This window comes from Macaca mulatta, chromosome 3 (assembly GCF_049350105.2).
Source record: "Macaca mulatta isolate MMU2019108-1 chromosome 3, T2T-MMU8v2.0, whole genome shotgun sequence".
Lineage (NCBI taxonomy): Eukaryota > Metazoa > Chordata > Mammalia > Primates > Cercopithecidae > Macaca > Macaca mulatta.
This window is the reverse complement of record NC_133408.1, coordinates 115,493,492-115,520,000: the sequence shown is the minus strand read 5'-3', so window position 1 is coordinate 115,520,000 and position 26,509 is coordinate 115,493,492. Positions and strand designations below refer to the sequence as shown.

The 26,509-nt window shown below is 36.5% G+C and overlaps 1 long non-coding RNA gene across 1 annotated transcript in view; it reads left to right on the top strand.

The window, feature by feature from the left end:
* The window catches only part of LOC144340157 (uncharacterized), a 74,287-nt gene extending 48,172 nt beyond the window's left edge, over window positions 1-26,115 (top strand). The window contains exon 3 of the long non-coding RNA XR_013415916.1: window positions 25,682-26,115. This is a non-coding gene — a long non-coding RNA (uncharacterized LOC144340157). The remainder of the gene's footprint in view (window positions 1-25,681) is intronic.
* The last annotated feature ends 394 nt before the right edge of the window (window positions 26,116-26,509 follow it).

Here is a 26,509-nt window from a genome sequence, read left to right as displayed (position 1 = left end):
GTGTTTATGGGCAGTGTAATTCTAACTTTATTTTGTTGTTTTGGTCAACAATATGGTTCTTTGAACTTAATTATAAGATTTATGTTGGGGAAGACCTAACTTAATAGCAACTAATCACAAAACCTGCCAATAAATAGAAATGTGGATGAGGAGGAAAAGCAGTATCAATTTTAAAAATAACTCTTAATAAAGTCTAGTTCAAATCTCCTCTTCATTACTGCTCTCAGAAAAGAGCCATATATTTCCAGTACAAATGAGAGTCTTGATTTTTCAAGATATTCATTCTATTAGTCTGTTCTCACTCTGCTAATAAAGATATATTTGAGACTGGGTAACTTAATTGACTCACGATTCCACCTGGCTGGGGAGGCCTCAGGAAACTTACAATCATGGCTGAAAGGGGAAGCAAATACGTCCTTCTTCACATGGCAGCAGGAAGGAGAAGTGCAGAGCGAAGAGGGGGAAAGACTCTTATAAAGCCATCAGATCTGGTGAGAACTCAGTCACTATCATGAGAATAACATGAGGATAACCACCCCCACGATTCAATTACCTCCCACCAGGTCCCTTCCAGGACACATGGGGATTATGGAATTACAATTCAAGATGAGATTTGTGTGGGGACATGGGCAAACCATGTCACTCATTAGAGACATGCCAATGAAATTGAGGTGTTCTTCCTCTTCTCCCTCAGGCCTCCAACAAGAACCATTCCACACATCCCCAAACACTTTCACATGCAACACACATAGACATACCACAAATGCATAGAGAGCATATGCACCTCACACACACCACACCTATACAACTACACACACCCCCCCACACATACAGCTCACACATACAGCAAACACATACACACACACCATACACATACACACACCACTCTACTGACACCCACACACACCATTTGTGCCACACAAATGTACACACCACTCCATGCATACTACATCACACACCAAAGGCACTATACACATACACACACTACTCCACACACCACACCTTGAACAGGCACCACACATATACTACAGGCACCACACAAATGCACACACCACTCCCAATACACTCCCACACACTCACACCAGCACTATCCGTATGTACAACACCACACAGTCATGCCTTAGAAACCAGGAAATGAGAGAAGTAAGATTGCCTACTGACATTTAAAATTTTTAATTTATGCTTAATAAATCAAAGATGAAGTACACTAAACAGAAAACCAAATACCGCATGTTCTCACTCATAGGTGGGAATTGAACAATGAGATCACTTGGACACAGGAAGGGGAACATCACACACTGGGTCCTATTGTTGGGTGGGGAGAGGGGGGAGGGATAGCATTAAGAGATACACCTAATGTAAATGACGAGTTGATGGGTGCAGCACACCAACATGGCACATGTATACATACGTAACAAACCTGCACATTGTGCACATGTACCCTAGAACTTAAAGTATAATTAAAAAAAAAAAGATGAAGTACACTAAATTGCCTTAAAACTCTGTTTTCAAAATGCAGGAGAGTTTATGAGTAACCTGGGATGCTTACTAAAAATACAATAATGGCCCTGTCCCAAATTTGAAGCAGAATCCCCAGGGAAGAACTTGAAATCTGTGTGTTTAATGCACCTCTTAGGTAACCCTTTTTGAGAAAGGATGATTCCCTAGTAAGACTTGTTTGTCATTTGAGTAAGGCAGGGATGGATTTTCCTGTCACTGATGACACTTCAAGCCCCTCAAGTCCTAGGCCCCTGATATTCAAAACATCTATGAATAATATCTACATCGTACATTTGAAGAAGGTGTTCTCTCAGGTAGTAAGAGGGAACAGCAGCCTCTGTCCCAACCTTGGGGTAAGGGATCCCTTCTAAACAGAGTGAAGTCAGTCCTGGGGCTGAGGGCAGGGCTCCTGCTACCAGGGCTACATCCACTTTCACCTCCATCGGCAGAAACCTGACCCTGGTCACGTGGAAATATGTTGGTGCTATTTGACCTCCAGGAAATGGTCTGGACCAGAGACTGAAACACAGCTTGAGGGCTGCTAGGACCACTGCCTCCCTGCAGGACTGCTGTTCTTGCTGGAGCAACTGCACTAGCAGAGGGCCTTGCAGGTGACATCAAAGATATGGGCTTCTCCATGGGACCCTTGCCCTGCTATTTGTTCCCTAGTGCCTGAGGAAGAAACAAGGGAGGAAGAAACAGATGTGGCATTACAGAACAACTGGAGAAGCTAAACTTCTCTAAACCTCTATAAAAAAAACAAGAGACTGATATATCTTTCTATTCTCTCTATAGAAAAAATTGTAGTTATATGAATAAGGGGTCAAAAAGTAGTAAAAATATTACATAGTTGTTAGTTAATATTAATATTCATTTAAATATATGATTTATCTAGATTTGTGATGCTTTTAGTGTTTATTAGTCTTCTACATTTGTAAATGTTAGTGATTTGTCATTCTAAATTAATGATCACTTTTATACCAAATTTTGTATTCATGTTTTTCAGAGAGATCCAAGTTATATAAACTTCAGTGCCAACCAAACCTGGATCTATCAATGGAATTATAGAAAATAAACAATCACACAAACATTGCCAAATTTTATTAATGAACTCTTTATCCTGGAGAGATGCTGCTTTGCCCAGCTATGCCAGTTTCCTGCTTACTTCTCAGAGATACCAATTGTGTAGATTGAAACCTGTGTCTGTCAGTCAGAATCAGATTCCACTAAATATCTAAATCATATTCCACGATCATCAGCCACTTCCTGATGACTTGGCTTTCCATATAGATTTTTAAGTGGAGAGAATGTGCTGGTCAGTTCTAGTTTCATTGACTGACGTGTGCTACATGTTAAGAACCTGGTTTATTTATCAGTCTCTTGTGACCAGTGTTAGTGTGAATCTGTGATTTGGAAAGTAAGTCACTCTGGGACAGAAAATCAAACTTTTAAACTAGAAAAACTACTGAGGGGCAGATGCTGGACCTTGGTATACGCACTGGGGCAAACATTTCCTATGGAGAAGCTCTCATTGTACCAGCTGCTGAAGGCTCACATCTGAGTACCTCTCAGGGAATTGCTTTCTGCTGATGAAAGCTGCCTCACCTAAGTTTACAAATGCTCACTAGGGGTAAATAACATCCAATGACCGCTGAATGGGGGAGATTAGTGGAGGCTTGGCCTTTCTTGTCTAATCCAAAATAACTCTGAAGACCCATTCTTGCTCCATAGCTCCCTGTGAGATCTTGTGAGGCTTCTGTTGCTACTGCATTGAAATTCTGTGCAATCCTGCCTCTCTCACTCCCTTATAGGTATTTGTCCTAAGAGCGTTTCCCAATCAGATTACTGCATGCAAATTTCTGTTTCTTAATCTTTTTCTTGAGAACCTTGACTACAACCGTAATATACCTTCATTATTTTTTACTTTGAAATGTGACTTGTCATTTAAACTAATGTTTGAGCTTCTGATTTCCATCTTGTGTTTATTAGTGATGCCAACAAAATAATATGTCCCATTTATGCAGCCATAAAACTGCTAATCTGAAATCTAGTTACACAGTCTTTTAGGTTTAAAGTGTATAGTTAAAGGCACAAATGCATGAATGACTAGCAGAATCATCAATGCCTGTTAATATACTACAAGTGACATATTACCAAGTTTCTTGACTGTCTGGTCTAAATAGTTTCTCTTATAGTTTATTTAGAAATTCTAGTTTAGACATTGAGATATTACATAAAATTTAACTCAAGGAAGGCCGTTATATTTCCTTTTTTCTTTTTCTTTTTCTTTTTTTTTTTTTTTTTTTTGAGATGTAGTCTTACTCTGTCACCCAGGCTGGAGTGCAGTAGTGTGATCTTGGCTCACTGAAACCTCTGCTGCCCGGGTTCAAGCGATTCTTGTGTCCCCGCCTCCCAGGTAGCTGGGACTGTAGGTGCGCACCACCATGCTTGGTTAATTTTTTTGTATTTTTAGTAGAGACGGGGTTTTGCCATGTCTGCCAGGCTGGTCTGGAACGCCTAACCTCAAATGATCCACCCTCCTAGGCCTCCAAAAGTGCTGGGATTACAGGCGTGAGTCACCGCGCCTGGCCAGGCTGTTGTATTTCAGTGTTCCTTTCAACCAAAAGCAGTGAGTACCTCTTGTGAAAACAAGCATAGTGATGGCTTACAGTGGTGATGGCTTTTGGGGTTGTCGATGTCCAATATCTTTGGGAGGAGTTATATGACTCAAAAAATCTAAAACTACTTCTACATTTGAATGAAGGAAATCATGAGAGAAATAACATTTCTGTGGTTTTGTAGATTAAAATCCAGGTTGAATCTGCTTCATAGGCTAAGAAAACCTGTCCAAAGAAACATTAAGTTATCTTCATCCAGGGTATAGATCACGCGGTTGCTAGCCAATTCCCTCTTACCTTTCTTATGTCAAAGTGATTTGTGGATTTTTTTTCCAAAGACTCTGTTGTTAATCAAAGTGAGAACAATGCCATTTCTCCTTAGGCAAATTGTGCGTATTGCCAAACCTGCTACTGCTTATTTTAATTTGTGAAAAATCATAACTGACCCATTGTGTATATGCCAGTTGAGAAATATGCTGCATCTGACCTATTTATGGGACTGATTAGAGGCCAGAAAAAAGGCTCAAGAAACCCCATTCTGAGGGCAAAGTTCCTCTCAAAAATTTTTTGAAATTCATCTCTTTATTTAAATGTGAGGGCCAGTTACACATTGGCTGCAACAAAATTTTTCCTATCTTGAAAGTATACTTTTAAGGAAGCAGTAGTAGATATTTTCAGTATGCTTTGTTTTGTGAAAAACTGGAATTATTAACTGTATAGAAGTAGAATTACTGTGGAATATTTAAATGGACAAGAAAAATTTCAAACAGTATAAAATATGTCAATCTTATTAAAGACAGCATATCCTGATGGGAGATAGAATTATAATTTGACTAAGAGATTACAAGGTAGTTAAACAATTTGAGTTTTCTTTAATTGTGGGAAAACTTTGAAAACCCACTTAGGTCTCCTTAAACTTGTTAAAATGTAAGTAGTAGAGCATTAGGATAATGAAGAGTGTAGAAACATATCCAAGCAAAGGAGTTTGCTCGATTTCAAAATAATAAAATATGATTATAATTGTTATATATATATCTTGTTGGACATAGTTTTTTAATACTTATTTAGTACATCAGAGGAAATGATATTTGCTTTGCAAAAAAACCCATATGTCAGTGAAAATGAAATTTGATCAAAGAGATACAGTAGTCAGTGCTTTTAAATATTTTAAAAGTGGTCTTCAAGCAAATCTGACACAAAAACTAAAAATGTGGAGCTGCTTTGATGGTGATGATGGTTGTGGGGTGGCAGGGGGACTGAGAGGAGACCTAATGGCCACCTCCAGTAATGGCAGCTAAGTCACCCCTTCAGAGAGCTGAATTGTCTTCAGATTGTCACTTGAAAACTGTTATTAATTCAACCTTTTCATTTCACAGAAAAGGAATCTGAGGCTTAGGGTTTAAGTGACATCACCAGAAATTTCCATGTAATTTGTGGCAGAGACTTCTTAAATCCTATGTTCCTTATTAACAGACTAGGAGTTCTTGCATCAAGACACATCAATATATGTACCTATTAATCATAATATAAATATTGCATATTATTATGTATTATGATTGTATATGAATTTTATGGAGAAACAGTGTTTTCAAACTGTCTCTCAGTTTCCAAACAGTTTACAAACTCTTGATTTCTGAACCATTTGAGTAATTTAAAGTAGCCTAGCCCATCCAGATATTTGATCAAAAATACTCCAGGATCTAGAGTCTTATTTACTGTAGTTCTGAATTAAATCATTCCATGGATGGTAAAGAAAATAGAAATAGCTCCAAAGAGCTTCTACATTTATTCAAACCTTAAGTTGGCTGCTGCTTGGCAATTTTAAGCTGATAAAGAATAAAGGCCACCCTATTTTAAGCTCTTGATCCAGTTAGCTGTTTGAAATGATTTCACAGTTCAGGCAGGGAGGTGAACTGGGTAAACATATCATTCACAAATAAGATCTGTAGAATCCAGCGTGGAAATTGAAGAAGCTAGGAGAATGTTTGGCCTTATGACAACTGTGGAATCTGAGTCAAAAATAAAAGTATGCTGGTAATTCCCCATTGCTCAGGGAGTGCCTGCCCAACCCTGGAAGTTATTTCTTTGTGTTCTGTTTTTAGAGGTTTCTAGCTCTGTTCTAAAAAAGAAAATATTGAATGTCTATAGTAGGGCACTGAGTCCATCTTGAAAAAGAAGAAGAGCATAACTCTATAATCTTTCTTGCTAGTCACTTCCCGTTGCCCTTTTTTGCCTCTGGGGAAAAAATGACAGGTGCGTGGATTTCCTTGCTGTGGAGTGGTTTCTTGCTTGCAGACTCCTTAAAGCAGAGAGGACTCATTCATATTTGGATTCTATGTTGTTGGCTCTCTGTGCAAATTGTCAAGTCTGATAGCATATTCCCTTTATGATTTCTATGAAATCATTATCCCTGCCTTGATTCACTGACTCATTTTATGCTATCAAGATGTAAACTCTTTAACAACATCCTCCTATCTGAGTATGCAGGTTTAATTTTACTGTCACAGCACACGTGTACAAAGACAGATACAACTGGGAGAGTCATTGGCCCTCAAAGTAGTCATTAGTCCATTGAAGGTAAGAGTAGGGCAAGATGGGAGGCAGTTGAAATTATTATTAGGGTGAGGTATTGCATCACTGCAGACATTATAAAATATTTCCTATGTGGAAGGGTGTAAACCTTCCTATGTGGAAGGTGCAAAGTCCATGGACACTGAAAAGTGGCTGGGCTGGTTTAACAAGATGGGGCAGTGGGAAGAATGCACAGATTGTCTTTAATCTTTCCTTTTATTTTCATTTCTCCCTAGATATCAACCCTTTCCGAACTACCCCACTCCTTTCACCTTTAGGAATTTTCCTTTAATATTCTACCTGATAGACATTGGACTCCGGGCGACCAATCTTCCCCTTTTATATCTTTGGTTAACTCTTACCTACCCTGTCCTCTGCCAGGAAAACATTAAACTGTTTTGGGTTAGAGTGCTGAAGTGCAGCAGTGCTGAAGTATAAGCTGAATAGGCTTTACAATCAAACAGGCTTTGGTTCTATGATTTCCCTTGTATTCCTGTGTGGCTTTAGACAAGTTATTTGAACTATCCAAGTTTCAAATTATCAGTAAAGCATGGATAATAATGCATAGCTAATGCAGTCATTTTGAAGATTGAGATAAGATATGTAAAGGAGCTAGTATTCAAAAACATTAGTTTCCTTTTTTCCTTTCCATTTTGCTACCAATACTACCCAAAATGTATAGATTATCAGAAGTTTTAAACATCTGAAGGATCTGACGGTGGAAATTTTGAACATGAAAGACATCCTTGAAGTGATTTCCAAGGAAAATTCCTGTCTGAGAGCTTTTCAACGATGTATTTGAGTCTATTTGTGTGTTAAGGAGTATGTGTAGGCACAGAGAGTATGTTGAGTATCTTCTGATTAAGCCTTCATTTTTGTGTGCTTGCCTTTGCCCCAGGAAGATGACTCATTTATAATCTTTATCACCTGGCTCCTGTACTCTCTGGCTTTTAATTAGGCTGAGCCTTTAGAGAACCATTGGAAAAGATCTAGAGGTTTTTATTTCCCTTGATACCTTATAGGAAGTTTGCCTAAGGTGGCACTGCTGCCTGAGGCAATCAAGACTCCCATGTCCTCCTGCTTCCTGGTGTGCTGGAAAACAGGGGAAGGAAAGAGACTGCCAGATCCCCTAGGGCTGCTGTGCTGTCCTTGGAAGGTCGCTTATCCTTTCAAGGTGAACTTCTCCGCATGGCTCTCTCCCAGTTTCAATAACTTCTCCTTCCCTGTGTCCTTTTGGACTTAGGGGTGTTAATTCCTTACCAACTCAGCATTCTTACACTAACCATTGTGATTCTCCTACACCCACACCTCTGTAAATAGTCTTTTTGTAAATATATCCTACTCAAATTATCCTGATTTGAGTGTGCTATCTGTTCTGTATTGGAATCCTGATTTATACACCACACAGAGTGGAATCGGAGAAGAGGACTCATTCCTGTAATGCAAGTTAAGAAGGTTAGTAAGTCAGGCTTCCAAAATTTATCGTTATGTTTTCTAGAACATGTTTTGACTTGAGGTGAGTCTGAATAACAATCATCATTGTTTAAACCTCCTCTATGATTTTGCTGAATGAGTAATGAATGTTACTTGGAAGGCAGGATCCAAAATCATAAAAGAAAGATGAGAAAATAGCCACAGGAGGAAAACAGATGTGTGGAGTGCACTTTCATGAAGATCTTCAAATACATTTGTTGAAATAAATTTGTTTTTTGTTTGTTTGTTTGTTTGTTTTTACAATTGTGCTCGTAATTATGATGAATTTCTCTTCAATTTTTCTGACCTCAGTGCTTTATCTGGGTTATAGGGTTTCCTTAAACCCCTTAGTCTGCATACTGGAAAAGTTGCACTTCAGACTACTGGAAACTAAATAAATAGTAGAATGACATCATCTGCTAATTCTTTGAGTCCTCTTCTTCCTGTTGCATCTGGCTCTTTTAGATTTGGTTTTGAAGAGATTTGATGAGGCAAGATCAGACAAAAGAAGAAATTTCGTGAACATTTAGGAGCCCAGAATGATGGTGGCATTGATGTAAGGCCGTACCAGGTGTTGTCTCTTTTTGGCCCAATCTTAAAAACTCAGCCTTCAGACAGAACTTTTTTTTTTTTTTTTAAATGTGAAAATAGAGTCCAAACAAGAAACTTGCATTGGGCTAAAGAAGAATTCTCATTTTCTAACTCTTTTGGCGTTTTTGTTTTCCTTTAACAAAAGACTAAAGAATGTGGCAAGGCAACACTGAAAATACCAGTTTTTGCTCTTCCCAAGGCTTGGAAACTTTAATTTGAACTTTAAATACCTTTTGTACTTCATATTACTCATTTGACAGCAATTGTTTTAAGAGACGGATTCCTCTTTCCTGGCCATCTTCTCTTTGGTTAACATAATACTACACTTAAACCATGCATGTTCCACAGGGAATTGGCAACGTTTTAGATACTTGCCATTTGATTGGTGGTGTGTTAGCCTAGAGTATAACAAGCCTAGTGATGGATGTACAAGTATCTACACTCATTAAACTTTGTATTTGCAGAGCAAAGAAGTGCAGTTATGACACATATGTGGACACAGAAGAACAGAATTAGCTAATTTTACTGTGTGGCCAGTAATACAAAATAATTCAAAGAGAAAAGATTTGTTTCTACATGGCTCCTCAGAAATGTTTGTTGTATAAAGTAACATAATACATGTTAAAACAGGATTATCTCAGCCACTGGTTTTTTTTTTTTTTTTCTGAATATTTATTTCCCAAAACTCTTTGCTTACCTTCCCACAAAACAATTCTCAATGTTACATTTACTGGGGAAGAGCTAATTATTTCCTTTACTTGATTTAAGAAAAATCTTCTAAGTAGACATATTATATCCTGAGGTTTAAAAATCCTTTAACAAGGTCTTTAACAAGAGCCTATATATTTTGGACTTCAGGTGGACATTTTGTAGTACACAGAAATTTGACTTAAATATTTGGTGTTAATCTGGGTTGTACTAGGACCAAAGTGATCCATGGGAAGAGGTATATCAGTTTTTTGTTTGTTTGTTTGTTTTAACCTAAGCTTGTACTTTATAACAAGAGGATTTTCTGTTTGTTTAGTTTTGTTTTTTAAGACAGGGTCACTCTGTCACCCAGGAGTGCATTGGCATGATCATGGCTCATTGCAGTGCCCTAGAAGCTATCCTTCCACCTCAGCCTCCTGAGCAGCTGGGACAACAGGCATGCGCCACCACACCTGGCTAATTTTTGTTTGTAGAGATGGGGTTTTGCCTTGTTGCCTAGACTGTTCTCAAACTCCTGAGCTCAAGCGATCCTCCCACCTAGGCCTCCCAAAGTGCTGGGATTGCAGGTGTGAGCCACTGTGCCTGGCCAAGAGTATTTAAAAAATCTTAATCATGATAACAAAGGAGGTGATACATTTTCTTGATAGTAATTCTTTTATGGATAAATATTAACTGTAGAGTTGTTTATGGATCAATACTTGGCTGACTCAGTTATCAATTTCTTTAACAAAATATGTAATGGGAGCCTATTGTGGGGACAAGTGAGAGATAAGACAATAAATAAGATAGCATGTGCTGTGTGAGTAGGCACAAAACAAGATGGGATACGAGCATTTCTAAGTTAAACCTCCTGAAGAGCACAACTGCTCACAACTTCATAATTTAGGAATGGAACCATCAGAAAGTGAAGAGGCATGTAAAAGGAGCAGAAGCACAGGCATCAGTACGGTACTGTTTGACAAAATATGTCACAATTAATTGTCATGAGGTTTGAAAAACCTACTATTAGTAATTCTGAAAATGAGTAATGTACATATTAAACTATCTGAAGATTGTAAAAAGGTATACCATGAAAATAAATACTCTTGCTACCCCAACCGTGTATTCCCATTTACTTTCTCAAAGATAACCATAAGTTTGGTTTTTTTTTCTTTCTTATGTTAAACATAATTTTTTCATCGGGATGCCTTCCTCTGAGACATTTTTTGGTTTTATACTGAGCAGGGGGTCTAACTCTCAGGAGATCCCTCCTCATCAAAAGTGACTGCTTGGTCACTCTAGAAACTCTAGGGAGGCAAGGTCAGATACCTTGTGTGAGAAGTCTCCAAAAGATAATGCTTCTAGTGGTTCTGTTTAAAATCAAATGACCTTGGAAAAAGTTCTGAGGATCTTTTTCTTTCTGGAAAGGGACTAGGCTTTGAACTTGGATTTAGGACCAGTACTAACCTAAAATCTTAATTTGGATCTCAAGAATTTATTGTGGTTTACATGCATAGTTCTGAATGCAGTTTAACTCTCAAGGCACATATGGTTATAGGGTAAGTACAGACAGAAGAGCATTATGTCTCTGTCTGGCTTATTTCCCAGCTAAATTTGAATGACAACAGTCAGCACAAGTCTTGACATGTTCTGCATTAGTTATTCTGTACAATGTATTCTCCTTGATAACTTTTTAAAGGGTCAGAAATCTAGCATGATGTTTTGATCAGTGTCCTTCAATTAGCTACTGCATGGCCTACTTAGTTGCATCATCCTTTCAGTTTGACCTTTGAGGTGACAGAAACTGGCAGTAACACATCAGATCTATTTCCTGCTCACAGACAGCTTTAAATCTCCTTAGGTAAAAGCTGATCAGTGATTAGAAATTGTAACAGATAACAAATTGTGAGTTTCTAGTAACTGGCTTTCAGTTACAATTCCTGTGTTGTGGGGTGAGAAGGAGACTTCCTTTTCACTGTACACATTTGGACAATGAAATTGTGGAACTGCGGAACTGGACTTTGCAAATGTGTACAGTGAGTAGGAGTGAGTGACTTCCTTTTCATTGTACACATTTGAGAATTCCAATTCTGCAATTCCACAATTTCATCGTGCAAATGTATACAATGAAAAGGAAGTCTCCTACTCACTCTACACCATTAACCTTCCAGCTCCTCCCAGGCCCAGAAACAACCACTGCTAACAGCTTCTTGTGCATTTTCCCGGAATTTTCTGTTTATGTAAAATATATAAATGACATAATTCTACAAATATATAAGATAATTTTATGTAAACAGAAATGTATATAACATGCATTATATACAGTGTCCTGTATGTTGCCATTTTTACTTAACATTTTATTTTGGGGATTTTTTTTTTTTTTCCATGTCACACTTGGATCTATTTCATTCTGTTTAGCAGTGGTATAGTATTAATGTATTTACTTAACCAGTTTTTTACCTATGGATACCCATATTTTATCTAATATTTGATTTACAGATTCGGAAGAATACCTGCACTTCCATTTTTGCTTACATATTTATGTTTCTCTGTGGAACTGTTGAATGAGAAGTGTGCAGTTAGAATTTTGACAGTCAATGTAGATATTGCCAAATGACCCTCCAAAGAAGCTGCACAGTTTTTACTCAAACCAGCAGTTATGATAAGGCCTATTTGTCCGGATTTATGCCAATATCATGTATTATCAACATTTTTCATCATTGTCATAGCAAAAGTTAAAAAGTATACTTCATTTCTGTTTTACAATCAAATATATATAGTCAATTTGTCTTTTTCCTGTTTGAGTTATTGTTGTTACTTGCCTATTTTTCTAGTGGGTTGATGGACTGTTATATACTAAGAGAATTAAAACATATTTACGTGAGTTTTAAATAAACTCTCCCAGTGTTTTCCTTTTTTTGGCCTTCTAATTAAATTTTTTGCCATGTAAAAATTTGTAATGTTTATGAAAGCAAGTCACTTAATGATTTCTTTTATACATTTCTGGACTTGTTTAGAAAGGTCTTTCCCATTCCAAGATCATTTCCCCCAATCGCCCCATTGTTTTCATAGCATAGTTTTGGTTTCATATTTTATTTTCAAATATTTTGTATTCTGGGAATTTATTTTTATGGAAAGGATTCAATTTTGTTTTTCCCCCACACATGACTAGCTATATTTTCAGTCTCACTATTGATGTTTCTCAACTTTTCCAGCTGATTTGGAAAGTGACATTTATCATATCCTAAATTTTCACAGACGTTTGGTGATATTTTGGGATTGTACCCTGATGATCTCTTTGTTCTTGAAGAACTACCATATTTTAATGTATGTTTTAACAACCAAAAAAACTAGTTCTCCATCACTATTCTTCTATCTTTTATGTCTATTCCAGCATGTTTAGATTTTTTTTTTTTTTTTTAAGATGGGATCTCACTACGTTGCCTAGGCTGGTGCCATCTCAGCTCACTGCAGCCTTGACCTTCCTCCCACCTCCACCTCCCATAGGCTTGCGCCGTCTCACCTGGCTAATTTTTTTGTATTTTTAGTAGAGATGAGGTTTCGCTATGTTCCCCAGACTGATCTTGAACTCCTTAGCCCAAGTGATCCACCTGCCTTGCCCTTCCAAAGTGCTAGGATTATAGGTGTGAGTCACCACACCTGGCCATATTTTTGTCTCTTTGTTTTCCATTTTCCCCATATAATTCTAATGAGGTTCCAAAATATAAAATTTCGCTTGTACTTTTGATAGCAATCGGATTGAATTTATGAATTAGTTCATAATTAATTCAGGGAGATCTACAATATTGTGTCTTTAAATCCAAGAACAAGAAATATTTCTATTTATTTATTCCTCGCGCTGTGTCACCCAGGCTGGAGTGCAGTGCCGCGATCTCGGCTCACTGCAAGCTCCGCCTCCCAGGTTCACGCCATTCTCCTGCCTCAGCCTCCGAGTAGCTGGGACTACAGGCGCCCGCCACCACGCCCGGCTAGTTTTTTTTTTTTTTGTATTTTTAGTAGAGACGGGGTTTCACCATGTTAGCCAGGATGGTCTCGATCTCCTGACCTCGTGATCCACCCGCCTCGGCCTCCCAAAGTGCTGGGATTACAGGCTTGAGCCACCGCGCCCGGCCATTAGGTAGGATTTTCAAGTTTTCTTTACCTAGGTTCTGTTTCAAAACAATTTTATTTATTTCTATTATTTTATACTTTTGTAGCTTTTGCAAAGGATAACATTTTTTCTTTTGCATTACACTTTTTAAAATTATGTATAGGAATGTTATTGATTTTTCTGAAATAATTTTTGAAGTAGCCCCATTTGTGAGTAGCCCCATTTGTTCTCCTATGGCTTCTAATAATGTTTCCATTGATTATTTTGTGTTTTTCAGGTAAATAGAGTTGTTTTAGGTAATATGCATGATGCAAAAACTTTTGGGAAGTGACTTTGTTGTACAATTCATTGTAGTCATGACAAAGATTCCCATTGTCCTAATCTCTATGTTGTTGTGTTATTGTTGTTTTTGAGACACGGTCTTGCTCTGTCACTGAGGCTGGAGTTCCATGGCATGATCATGGCTCACTGAAGCTTTGAACTCCTGGGCTCAAGCCATCCTCCCACCTCAGTCTGCCTGCCTAGTAGCTGGGACTATAGGTGTGTATCACCACACCTGGCTATTGCTTTTTTTGTTTTGTTTTGTTTTTCTTTTTGAGACAGAATTGCACTCTTGTTGCCCAGGCTGGAGTATAACGGTGTGATCTTGGCTCACCGCAACCTCCCCCTTCTGGGTTCAAGCAATTCTCCTGCCTCAGCCTCCCTAGTAGCTGGGATCACAGGCATGCACCACCACTCCTGGCTAATTTTGTATTTTTAGTAGAGACAGCATTTCTCCATGTTGGTTAGGCTGGTCTTGAACTCCCGACCTCAGGTGATTTGCCTGCCACAGCCTCCCAAAGTGCTGGGATTACAGGCTTGAGCCACTGCGTCTGGCCCACACCTGGCTATTATTTTTATAATTTTATAGAGATGAGGTCTCACTATGTTGCTCAGGCTGGTCTCAAACTCCTGGTCCCAGGTGATCCTCCTGCTTCAACCTCCCAAGGTATTTGTTGAACTGCCTCCATCCAGGGAAAAATTTGTGTCTGTCATCTATATCCCACCCCATCGATGGTGATGGAAGTGGAAAGACTCTGCCTAGAGACAAAGTTAAAATTCTTGTGCTATAGATACTGTACAATTGGCCTCTAATAGTCAAAACAATCCCATGTGTATGTGCATGCACATACATATAGATGGATACATGTGTCTATATATCTATACATATGCACAAGTATAAACGTATACATGTGTATACACAGCACTTTTAAATTTAAATTTAAATTTTGAACAGATAATATATCCGTATGGTTAAAAAATTTTAAAGTACAAAATATATACAAAATAAAAGTACAAAAAATCTCCTTTCCATCCCTGTTCCCAGATCCCAAATTTCTCTCATGAGAGTCAACCTATTTTATCAGTTGTTATTTATCCTTAATTCTATGCATATACAGGCAAATACACACAGTTTTTATTTTTCGCACAAACGATGGTTTTCTCTACACACTATTTCTATACTTTATTTAGAGGTAGAGGTCCATGAATAGGAAAGATAAAGACATAATATCAAAAATGTTTGTGATTCTTTTCTTGATGAACATATCTGTTTGCTTCAGGTTTTATTCACTGTCACCCTCTGACAGATGTCAGACACAAATCCTAGGAGCTGGGACTGAAAGGCAAAGCAAAGGGATAGAGTCGCTTTGCTCCATCTGCCTGACTGAGTTGGTTATCTGGCTAATCTGGTCCCTGCTGCCCTGTTCTCTTTGGATTTCTTCTATGGGACTCCTCACTTCCCCATGGAGTCAAAACAATGATCCATCAGCCATGCACAGACATGTCTGGATCCAGCTGTGGGCTTTGCCATGCACTGTGCCAACTGGCATAAACAAGATGACCAGGGCATGTTTATGAATGAATGTATGCATGCATTTTAAAAGAGCTCCCTGCTGATTCAGTCCCAAATCACTGCAGGATGCAACTACAGGGATTCAAAAAGACCACCCCACTATCTTAAACCAGAATACCTCTGTCATACGGAGCATTAGTTTTCTTTTAATTCCCTCCAACAATATTCTTGGCACATAATTTGGAAATAAACAGTCTTGTTTTAAAGTTTTATTTTGTCTTTCATTGATGCATAACAATTATACACATTTGTGGGGCACAGCGTGATGTTTCAATACATGCATACAATGGATGATGATCAAATTAGGGTAATCAGCATATCCATCACCTCAAACATGTATCATTCCCTTGTAGTAAAAACATTCAAAATCCTCTCTTGTAGCTATTTTGAAATATAAAATATATTACTGTTAACTATAGTCACCCTATTGTGTAATGGAACATTAGAATTTATTGTCTTTTTTTAAATCTCATAGCAAAGGAGTTTAGTTCTACTTCGTAGTTGAAAAACAGAATAATTTGTGTATGATGGAGTAACAACGTTTTAGGGACACAAAAATAATTTAATTGAATTCCATGTGTGCAACATTATATGATTGAGAATACAGCATTAGACTGCAACCTTTAAAGGCAAGGCATGATGGTGTACTTTTTTCTGCATTAAAAAAATCATGCCTTTAAAAAAATAGCAGTTTATTAAGACATAATTTACATGCATATATTTTACAATTTAAAACATGCAATTCAATGGTTTTTAGTATATATATGGAATTGTGCAACCATCACCATAATCAAATCTTAGAACGTTTTCATTGTCTTAAAAAAAAGCTTATACATTTTAGTAGTCACTTCTTACCAGATCCCCTACCACCCTCTCTACCCTGCTGCCTAGCCCGAGACTACCACTAATCTAGTTTCTGTCTTTGTGGGACTGTCAGTTCTGGACATTTATATACATGGAATCGTGTGACAACATATAGTCATTTGTAACTTTGATTTAGCATCTTTTTGAGATTGGTATATATTGCAGCATATATTAATACTCGATTCTTTTGTTAAATAATATTTTATTTATTGTCAAATATTGCTAAATAAGATTTTTATTTATTTTTTGTTAAATAACATTTTATTTTGTGGATATGGATATACAATGCCACATTTGACCATTCACCAGTTTTTGGACACTTGGAGTGTTTCAACTTTTGACTATTAAGAATAATATTGCAGTAAACACTGGTGTATAAGTCTTTGGGCAAACATGTTTTCAATTTTTTTTTTTTTTTTGAGACAGAGTCTTGCTGTGTTGCCCAGGCTGGGGTGCAGTGGCACAATCTTGGCTCATTGCAGCCTCAACCTCCAGGGTTAAACCAATCCTCCCTCCTCAGCCTCCCTACTAGCTGGGATTACAGACGTGCCCCACCACACCTGGCTAATTTTTGTATTTTTAATAGAGACAGGGTTCCGCCATGTTGGCCAGGCTGGTCTCGAACTCCTGACCTCAACAATCTGCCCACCTCGGCCTCCCAAAGTGCTGAGATTAAAGGCATGAGCCATCGTGCCTGCCCTTCAAAATTTTATTGAGCATGTTATCTAGGAGTTAAATTGTTGGGTCATGTAGTAACTCCATTTTTTAACATTTTTAGGAACTGACATAGTTTTCCAAAGTGACTCTATCATTTTACAATCCCACCAGCAATGTATGGGAGTTCCAACTTCTCCACATCTTCATGAAAAATTTACTGACTGTTTTTAAAATTATAAGCATGCTCTTGATTGTGGAGTGGTATCTTCTTTTGACTCACATTTCCCTAGTGATAATTCATGTTGAACATCTTTTTATGTCCTTACCCTTTTGAATATGTTTTTTAAAAATGCCTATTAATTATTTGTGAATTTTAATTGGGATGTTTGTCTTTTCATTACTAAGTTGTAAAAGGTCTTTATTTTTCTGGATAATAGGCCCTTATCAGATACATGATTTACAAATATTTTCTCCCTTCTTTCCCTTTCTTCAGATATCATATGCAGCAAAAACATTTTTAAATTTGATAATGTCCCATTTATCTATTTTTTTCCTTTTGTCACTTGTGCTTTTGATGTTGTTTGTAGTTTTCTCTCTATGATTCCTTTTGAATTATTTTTTCTGAATGATGTGAAATGTCCCATTTTTTTCTTTTGCATGTATGTATCTACACAATTTTAACACATGCAAATGAATATTCAGCAAGTAAGTAATTGCCTTCTTTTTTTTCCCCTATAGATTAGTGGTGTGCAGGTGATGTTTGGTTCCATGAGTAAGTTCTTTAGTGGTGATTTGTGAGATTTTGGCTCACCCATCAACTGAGCAGTATACACTGCACCCTATTTGTAGTCTTTTATTCCTTGCCCCCTCTCACCCTTCCCCACAAGTCCCCAAAGTCCATTGTACCACTCTTATGCCTTTGTATCCTCATAGCTTAGCTCCCACCTATCAGTGAGAACATATGATGCTTGGTTTTCCATTTCTGAGTTACTTCACTTAGAATAATAGTCTCCAATTTCACCCAGGTTGATGCAAATGCCATTAATTTATTCCTTTTTATGACTGAGTAGTATTCCATCATATATATACCACAGTTTCTTTATCCACCCATTGATTGATGGGTATTTGGGCTGGTTCCACGAGTTTGCAAGTAATTGCCTTCTCTTGAGATCATTTGAGGCCTTTAATTCTTTCTCTAGGACTGTAGTTAGTTTGACATGGGATGGGTCAGTACAAGCTCTAAAGAAATTAATGTTTAGGCTTTATTGCCATTTTACATAATGTATTAAATTCATTCATTTAAAAAATCGTTCTGAGAACAAGGTGTGGCATGTTTATTATGTAAAGTTGTAAAAAATGTAACGTCACAGAGGGACTGAGAGTGCAGCAGACATAGAAGCCTTTTCTTTCTCAGTCGTTTCTTTGCTTTAACACAAAAAATAACTCATTTGGCTATTCCTATGTAGAGCTCAGAATTCAAAAAAGTTTCTCTGCCTAAATGGCAATAAGAAACTTTTACAATGAACACTAGTAAGAGAGAATATAAGTGTTATTATAACTGCATTGAGAAGGTATGTTTGCTTAGTTGTTCTCATTTTTGTTTTTCTCCTGGTGTTATGATTTAAAGTCTTAAATTCAGGTAAAAAGAAGTAAGCCTTCTTAATATGGATTTTGAAAAGGGCTCAGTTTTGTGCTCACAGAAAGGACAATGAATCTTCTTATGGGACATACATATGTACTAAATGAATTTTAGTATTTTTTTCCTTCCATATTGAACAAAATTGATGGTGGAAATGGATTAAGCTTAAGGTCCCAAATTTTGGCAAAGGAGGATAGTGACATTTACATGGTGCACAATTAACTATTGAATGAAACATTAAACTTAACAGCTTAATATATACAACTTGAAGTGGTTAATACAAATCATCAACGGCCAAACCATTGAAAATGACTTCAACAAACTATTTTTGGTAAAGCAATTCCATGTAAGTGACTTTAAATTTTAATACATTACATTTTGGCTCACAGTCAATAGAATTTCTTTGAGTATTATGTATTCAAGTCCAATTATCTGCATGGAGTCCAGATGGCTATCCAGAGAACACAAAAGACATTGGGCCAACAACAATGATCCATCATGGATCAACTTAGGCTTCCCTTTTCTACCACCCAGTCCTAAATAGATATTCTCTCAGTTATTGATAGCAACTACCCCAAAAGGTTTTGGTCTAGTCCTTCAATAAAGGTGAACAAAACACATCTATCTACCTATCGTCTATCTAATCACCTAATTTTTTTTTTATATTGAGTCATGAAGTTTTTATCCTGCACTTACATCCATGGTAACTATTGGGAGTGATTTTGCTATGATTTGCTTTCCTCAGCTGTCATGCAGGCAGGGCAAGGTGGAGTTGGCAATTTTGCTCAAAATATTAGGAGATAGGATGCAATTATGGCAGTGAGTGTGAACTTTAACATGCTTGCTCTACTTTCTTTCGACATGGGGATTATTTTTAGGTATTAAGCGCCCTTTTGCATGATATTAACTTGTTCATTTAGGAATCAAGAAACTCCAGGGGTGGAATTAATCTTGATGAATCAGCACTATTTATGAGACATAGTCAAGCTAAAAGCCAGCAAAAAATAATAATTTAGCAAAATGACTTTTGAAATGATTAAAATTAATTATTATAGCCTCTGGCAAGAGTTTAGCTCAAAACCAAGGAGGCTTGCATGTTCTGTCCTTCAGTTCAATTCTGCTTACCAAGTATTTAAATCCAAATTCCCCATTCAATCCTACCTTTCCTTCTCTAGTACTGTCCTATTTTTCCTAGGTTATCTGCCTAATGCTACCTGGGGACTGTTCTCTCCCTGTGCAGCACCATGATGTTCTCTAAAAGTCTAAGAACCATTTCAGTGCTACTCCATGTGCTAACACATCTTACTATGGTTGATCTCCAGTTGCTTACACTGATTTTCTTGGTCATGAACTGAATCTTAAAAAAGGTAACTTAGAGCCAGGAAAGAGGGGAGGGTGGTGCCATGACAAGCCCTTGGAAGAATTATTTTAGGACAGGTAAGCCAACATCTTTGCCAATGAGTAATGCCGGCTTTATTTAAAGTAACATACATCCTTGCCCAGAAATACTTTCTGAGAGCTCTAGTAAATGGCTTTTAAATAAAATTGTTGAGAAACTTTCACTTTTATTTAAATAAGCCTTTATAAGAGCAGAAGTATTAAGGTTCATGTAAGAACAATACTGCTGCTTCTCGCTCGTTGAGAATCTATGACAGACAACGCCTATGCTACCCCTTATTTCTGTGCTATTTTCTAATTCTAGGCAACTTTGCAATAATTACAGTTTCTCCTAAAACACACCCATATTTACCAATTATGTTAGTGATTAATGTCTTAGAGGATAGAGTTTTGAGGGCAGCACAGACTTACCATTGTAGATGTTGGACCAAGATGTTCTAAGAAGTAATGATATTTCTAGATATATACTGGACTAGTTAATAATAGAGTCGTCAAACTATAGAACTGGAAGGGAACTGATACGTTTAGCTTCCTTATTTTCCAGATAAGAAAAACAAGCCCAAGATTTGACCAAGTAACAGAATAAAGCAAAATGTCAAACCTAAGCTTGTTTGCTTGCAGCCCAAGCAAAATGGAAATGGAATGGTAGGTTCTGGGTTTCCCTTTTTCCTCCACATTTTGTGCTGGTTCACACACCCACATTTTCTTAGAGAACCCTGTTCCTCTCTCTGGGCTAAGAAGGTACATGGTGATTGGGTGGGAGGGTTCTAAAGTTAAGCTCATGGTTTTTCCCTAAGAAGATTTGGGGGAATCTACAGTGGTTGCATGTGAGAAGAGGATTGTTCAGTATGGCAAAATCTAGTTTCATGGCTTAGATTTCCTAGGATTTAAAAAATACAGTACTAGGGAAAAGCTTAGCCATAATTGATTTCACAAGAGTCTTTTTTTTTTTTTTTTCTTGTTGCCTTTTTTGTTTTAAGGCTAATACTGGTTTCATTTAGTATCTCCTATCACTCTACTAACTAGCCTTTTGTTATAGGGCTAATTCTGAAGTCTTTACAAATCTAATATTTCTCTTAGGAAATACTGTTATAGTAGAAACATTCTCCTAAATACTCAAGTAGAAAGCAATATTTTATTAATTTGGAAAAATGTACACTACTCATGTGACGGGTACACCAAAATCCTAGACTTCATCACTATACAATTCATCCATGAAAACAAAAGCCACATGTACCCCTAAAGCTATTGATATAACAGCATAAAAAGAATGTCTTTGTGCCTAATTACATATGGAATATATCAACATAGGATCATTTAATTATTGCAAGTGAAGCTAACGTTCACTGTGACCACATCTATAATCACCTCTCAGAAATGACAGCTATTATCAGTTTGGTGAGAATTCTTCCAGCACTTTTTGTAGGGTATATACACACATATTTATATCTGTAAAATACATCTTTTTTTTTTTGCATATTTTTTACAATTAAATTGTAGCACACTGTACATAGTTTTAGGCAGTTTGCTTTTTCTTTTTTCTCCCAACATATTTCTTAGAGTTTTTGTTGTTGTTGTTGTTAGTAATATAGTAGACATACCATGGTTTATTTAGCAATTCCTCTATTTATGAACATTTAGGTTATTTCAAACTCTTAACCATTATTAATATTGTAGCAGTTTATATCCCTATACAGGCCTCTTTGTTTTTATGTGCCAGTGTTACTCTGGGTATATACAGGAAGTTGTCAAGTCATAAATTGAGCACACTTTCTTAGTTTTACAGATACGAAAGATCTTTCCTCCCAGGTGGCTGTATCACAGAGTATGTGTGTAAGAATGTCAGTTTTCCCTCATTCCGTTCTTAGTATTTAAAAAAATTTGTGTTAACAAATTTGTATTGCTTCTGATATCAAACAAAATGTTTTTACTGTCTTACTATTATGCATAAAGTTTACTTCAGGTTTTTAATAGAATAGGATATTCCCTATCACTTTTGGTTTTCTGAGACCTTTTTTATTTGAATGAATAGACTTTGAAACTTACTGAATTGTTTTTTTCTGCATCAACTTTGATGGTAAAAATAAATTCTCCTTAAAATTTTTAATATAACACATTATGGCAATAAATTTTCTTATGTGAAATCCTCTTTGCATTTCTTGAACAAACTATAAAGAATCATAATATATTAATTTGCTTATATATTGATATATTCAGTTTGCTAACATTTTATTCAAGATTTTTCAATCTGTATTCATAACATTCTTTATTTTATTTTACTTTACTTTAAGTTCGGGGGTACATGTGCTGAACGTGCAGGTTATTATATAGGTATACATGTGCCACGGTAGTTTGCTGCACTCATCAACCCATCATCTAGGTTTTAAACCTCGCCTGGATTAGGTATTTGTCCTAATGCTCTCCCTCCCCTTGTCCCCCACCCATTGACAGGCTCCAGTGTGTGATGTCCCCCTCTCTGTGTCCATGTGTTCTCACTGTTCAACTCCCACTTATGAGTGAGAACATATGGTGTTTGGTTCTCCATAACATTGTTTTCTGATGTACTGGTTATTCCTTGTCGGATTTTTATTTCAGTGTTAGAAAAGACTTCTGCAATAAAATATTGGGTAGCCTTTTCTTTATATTCTGTAATTTATTTTTGTCTTTTTTTGTTTTTTCCTTTTTGTGGAGAACGGGGTCTCGCTATATTACCCAGGCAGGTCTCGAACTCCTGGGCTCAAGCTATCCTCCCGTCTCTGCCTCCCTGAGAGCTGGGATTACAGGTGTGAGCCACCGCGCCCGGCAGATTCTGTAATTTAAAACAATTCCATAATTAAAGATTAATTTGCTTCTTGTAAATTTGGTGAAATTTGAGTAACACTATGTGGGCATGGTGCTTATAAATCAATATTGCCTACTGATTCAATTTCCGAAGTAGCATAAGACTAATCCATTTTTCTATTTTTTTAATCAATTTTTAAATTTAATATTTTCTTAACTAAATTTTAATTTTATCTTATTTCATTGGCATGAGGTTGTTTCTAGTATTCTCGTATGATTTTAAGGTGTTATTGTTTTCTCTGTATCTTCAAATGTTATATTTAATATATTTGTGTCCTCTTTACTAATCTTGTCAGATCTGCCTACTTTGTTCTTCTTTTGAAAATGACAAAATTTATTTTTGTTTATTCTTTTTCCTGTTTTTGTTTCTTTTTATGTTTTAATAACTTTTCCAAAATCTATTAATTGCGTTTTATTAGGCACACATTTTCCACTCTCTCAGTTTGTTGTCTTTCTCTCATAGTGTTGGCTTTCCCTGCATGATTGGAAATTATTGGTTGGGGAGTTATCTTCTTCCCTGTGATTCACTGTTAGACTATCTAGTTGTCCCAGCACTATGTAGAGCAGTACAATTTCCAAGTAGAGTTTGGGAGATCTGAAAACCTCATCTACAATACATAAATTATTACTATTTGTTTTTCAGTGCCACCATGGTGACATTTACTTATATAAGTTAGGGAGGTGTGACTCCATTGTAACTTTGTTGCTGTGATGTAAAAATTAAATTTACAGAACAGAGACCACTGGTGGTGGAGAGAGTGGGATGATACAGGGGAAGAGGGCATGGTAGTTTGTGAAAGCCTATAGATTGTTTCTTATAGTCTATCTATATCCAAGGCTGATGTGGTCTGTTGTGTAAGGAATTATCAAATGTCATTTAGAGGTGAGACTTGAGACTAAGGTGGCCAAATGATCAGGGCAGTAACAATTAGGGAGAAAAAAATTTATTTAAGGAATGATAATAACTGGTGTAAATTTATGGAGAAAACTCTCAGGCAGTGCTGCATGAATGTAAATTGATAAAATCTTCAGGGAAAATTTGGTGATTATGCATCAAATCCTTAAATATGTGAAAAGGTCAGGCAATTTATTTTAAGGAAATAACCACATAAATGCTCAAAGACAAGTGTCTGAAAATGCTTATGAAAGCATTAGAACATTAATAGAATTTTACTAAATAAAATATTCAATGGCTTATTTTGGTATATCATTAAATGTTCCACTTTTGTAAATTCACAATTTCGAATTACCATATTACACACTCTGAAAAGGCTAGAAATTAAGACATTTTCACAATTATTTTAACTTTTTTTGGTGCAGATCACTTGTCTTCTTCCCTCCCCATAATTTGGAACTCCTTGGAAGAATTTTCAGAAGTTTGAAACAGGGAGTCAAATAATTAGTTTTAGATTCATTCAATAAAACAATGATCAGTTGTTAAGACATATTAACATAGAAAGCATTAGTAATATATTATTAACTGCATATATTATGTATGTTATATATTGTACATGTATACATATAATATAGTATAAAGCATATGTAGAATGACATCATTTTATAAAATATATCTCCATGTGACAAATTCATAAGAACATTCTGGAAGGATATATATTAAAAGTTTAATATGGTAAAGGAATGGTGGGTGATTTTATTTAATTTATTTTTACATCTATAATCTTAATATGTCAGTTGTCTAATTTAGTGCATGGGCAAACTAATGCAAAAATTAGTTTGTAGTCAGAAGATAATATTTTCGCTAAGAGAATTGGAAGTATTGGAAGTAATTTTCTTCATGGGCCCCAAATTTCATTATAATGAGAATTTTAAAATATTTTGAATGACAGTAACATTACTGAAATAAGGGTATTAACATATTAAAGTAGATATACTATACTTAAGATAGACTATACTCATTTATATGTAAAATGTTGATAAAAAAAATCTAAACAAGCACTATATTAATGTTTTGCTCCAAGCATACTTGAATTACTCATTAATCCCACATTCAAAACTAATGGCGAAAAGAAATTTACAGTATTCAAAAACATACATTACTTTACTTTGGCTATGGATGAAAAGAAAAAAAAATTCTTCATGCTTAAATAGGTTAAACTGTTCCATTAAAGCAATTAAAATGCCATCATTAGCATTACTTGTTTCTTCGCGTAGTTGACAAGCCTGGGTGAATTTGGTTTTGTTCAAAGTGCACAGCCACTAGCTCTGAGTGCAATGGAGTGTTTTGCAGGCTTCCTCACAATCTTTTTCTTTGATTCTGTCTTTCAGTTCCAAATCCTTCTCTTCCTTTTGTATTCCAAAAACATTATTCCACAAAGGAGTCCTTTGAAGCAAAAGGCAAAACAAGAATTTGGTAAACTTTATTTCTCCACATCTGAGTTTTGTTTTCAAGACTTTTCTTTTTCTCTGTCTAGCTGAGTTTTGCTAGCAACTGAATGTGTTCTCAAGGCTCAGGTAGATATGTACTCCAGCAAATGACTATAGGAAAGTAAACTGAAGATTATTCCTAAGCAATTTTCTGTAATGGAAGAATAAAGAGGAGGCACAGTCATACATATGGTATGTTCATACACATATGGTATAGTTTTCAAATACGTTTTCTATAAAATTAACAGAGGAAAGTTACTCAAATTATCATAAACATGTTTGCTGAAGAAAACTTACAGGCCAAGAGAAGGAAATATCCCTAAGGCGATTGACTTTTTGGTAAGATTTTCTTTTGTGCTAAAAATAGAAACTCCTCTTTTTCTTAGCAGATATCAGACTTAGTAAACTATTTTACCTTTGTTGATCAATTATCATTTTGTCTTTCTTCCCAGGTAATTTCATTTTAGCCTGTAGAAAGTCAACAAGTGCCTATTGTCAGGCCTCTGAGCCCAAGCAAGCCATCGCATCCCCTAGATGGCCTGAAGTAACTGAAGAATCACAAAAGAGGTGCAAATGTCCTGCCCCGCCTTAACTGATGACATTCCACCACAAAAGAAGTGAAAATGGCCAGTCCTTGCCTTAAGCGATGATATTATCTCGTGAAATTCCTTTTCCTGACTCATTCTGGCTCAAAAAGCTCCCCCACTGAGCACCTTGTGACCCCCGACTCCTGCCTGCCACAGAACAACCCCCCTTTGACTGTAATTTTCCTTTACCTACCCAAATCCTATAAAGCGGCCCTACCCTTATCTCCCTTCTCTGATTCTCTTTTCAGACTCAGCCCGCCTGCACCCAGGTGATTAAAAAGCTTTATTGTTCACACAAAGCCTGTTTGGTGGTCTCTTCACACGGACGCATATGACACCTATTAAAAACTATTTTATTATTTGTGTATGTGTAAAAAATGGAAGATTGAGAAATCCTTAATTTTAATATGAAAGACTGTCTGAAATTAGTATACACAACAAGTAAAGACATATTGGTTATAATTAAGTGAATTGAAATCCCACTCATTTTGTTCTAAGGGTTCTTTTTTTTCCCCCATATTTTCCTTCTCTTCCTACATTAGGATAAAAAAGGCTTTCTTTCAACATTTCTTTGAACATTTTCGTTCATGTCCTAAAAGACATTCCTAATGTTGTCTGGTCTTGATGTACTGCTCTCCAGAACTCTTTTGGCCTATTTGAACACTGCGTGTTGGAATAAAAATGCCATTTCGT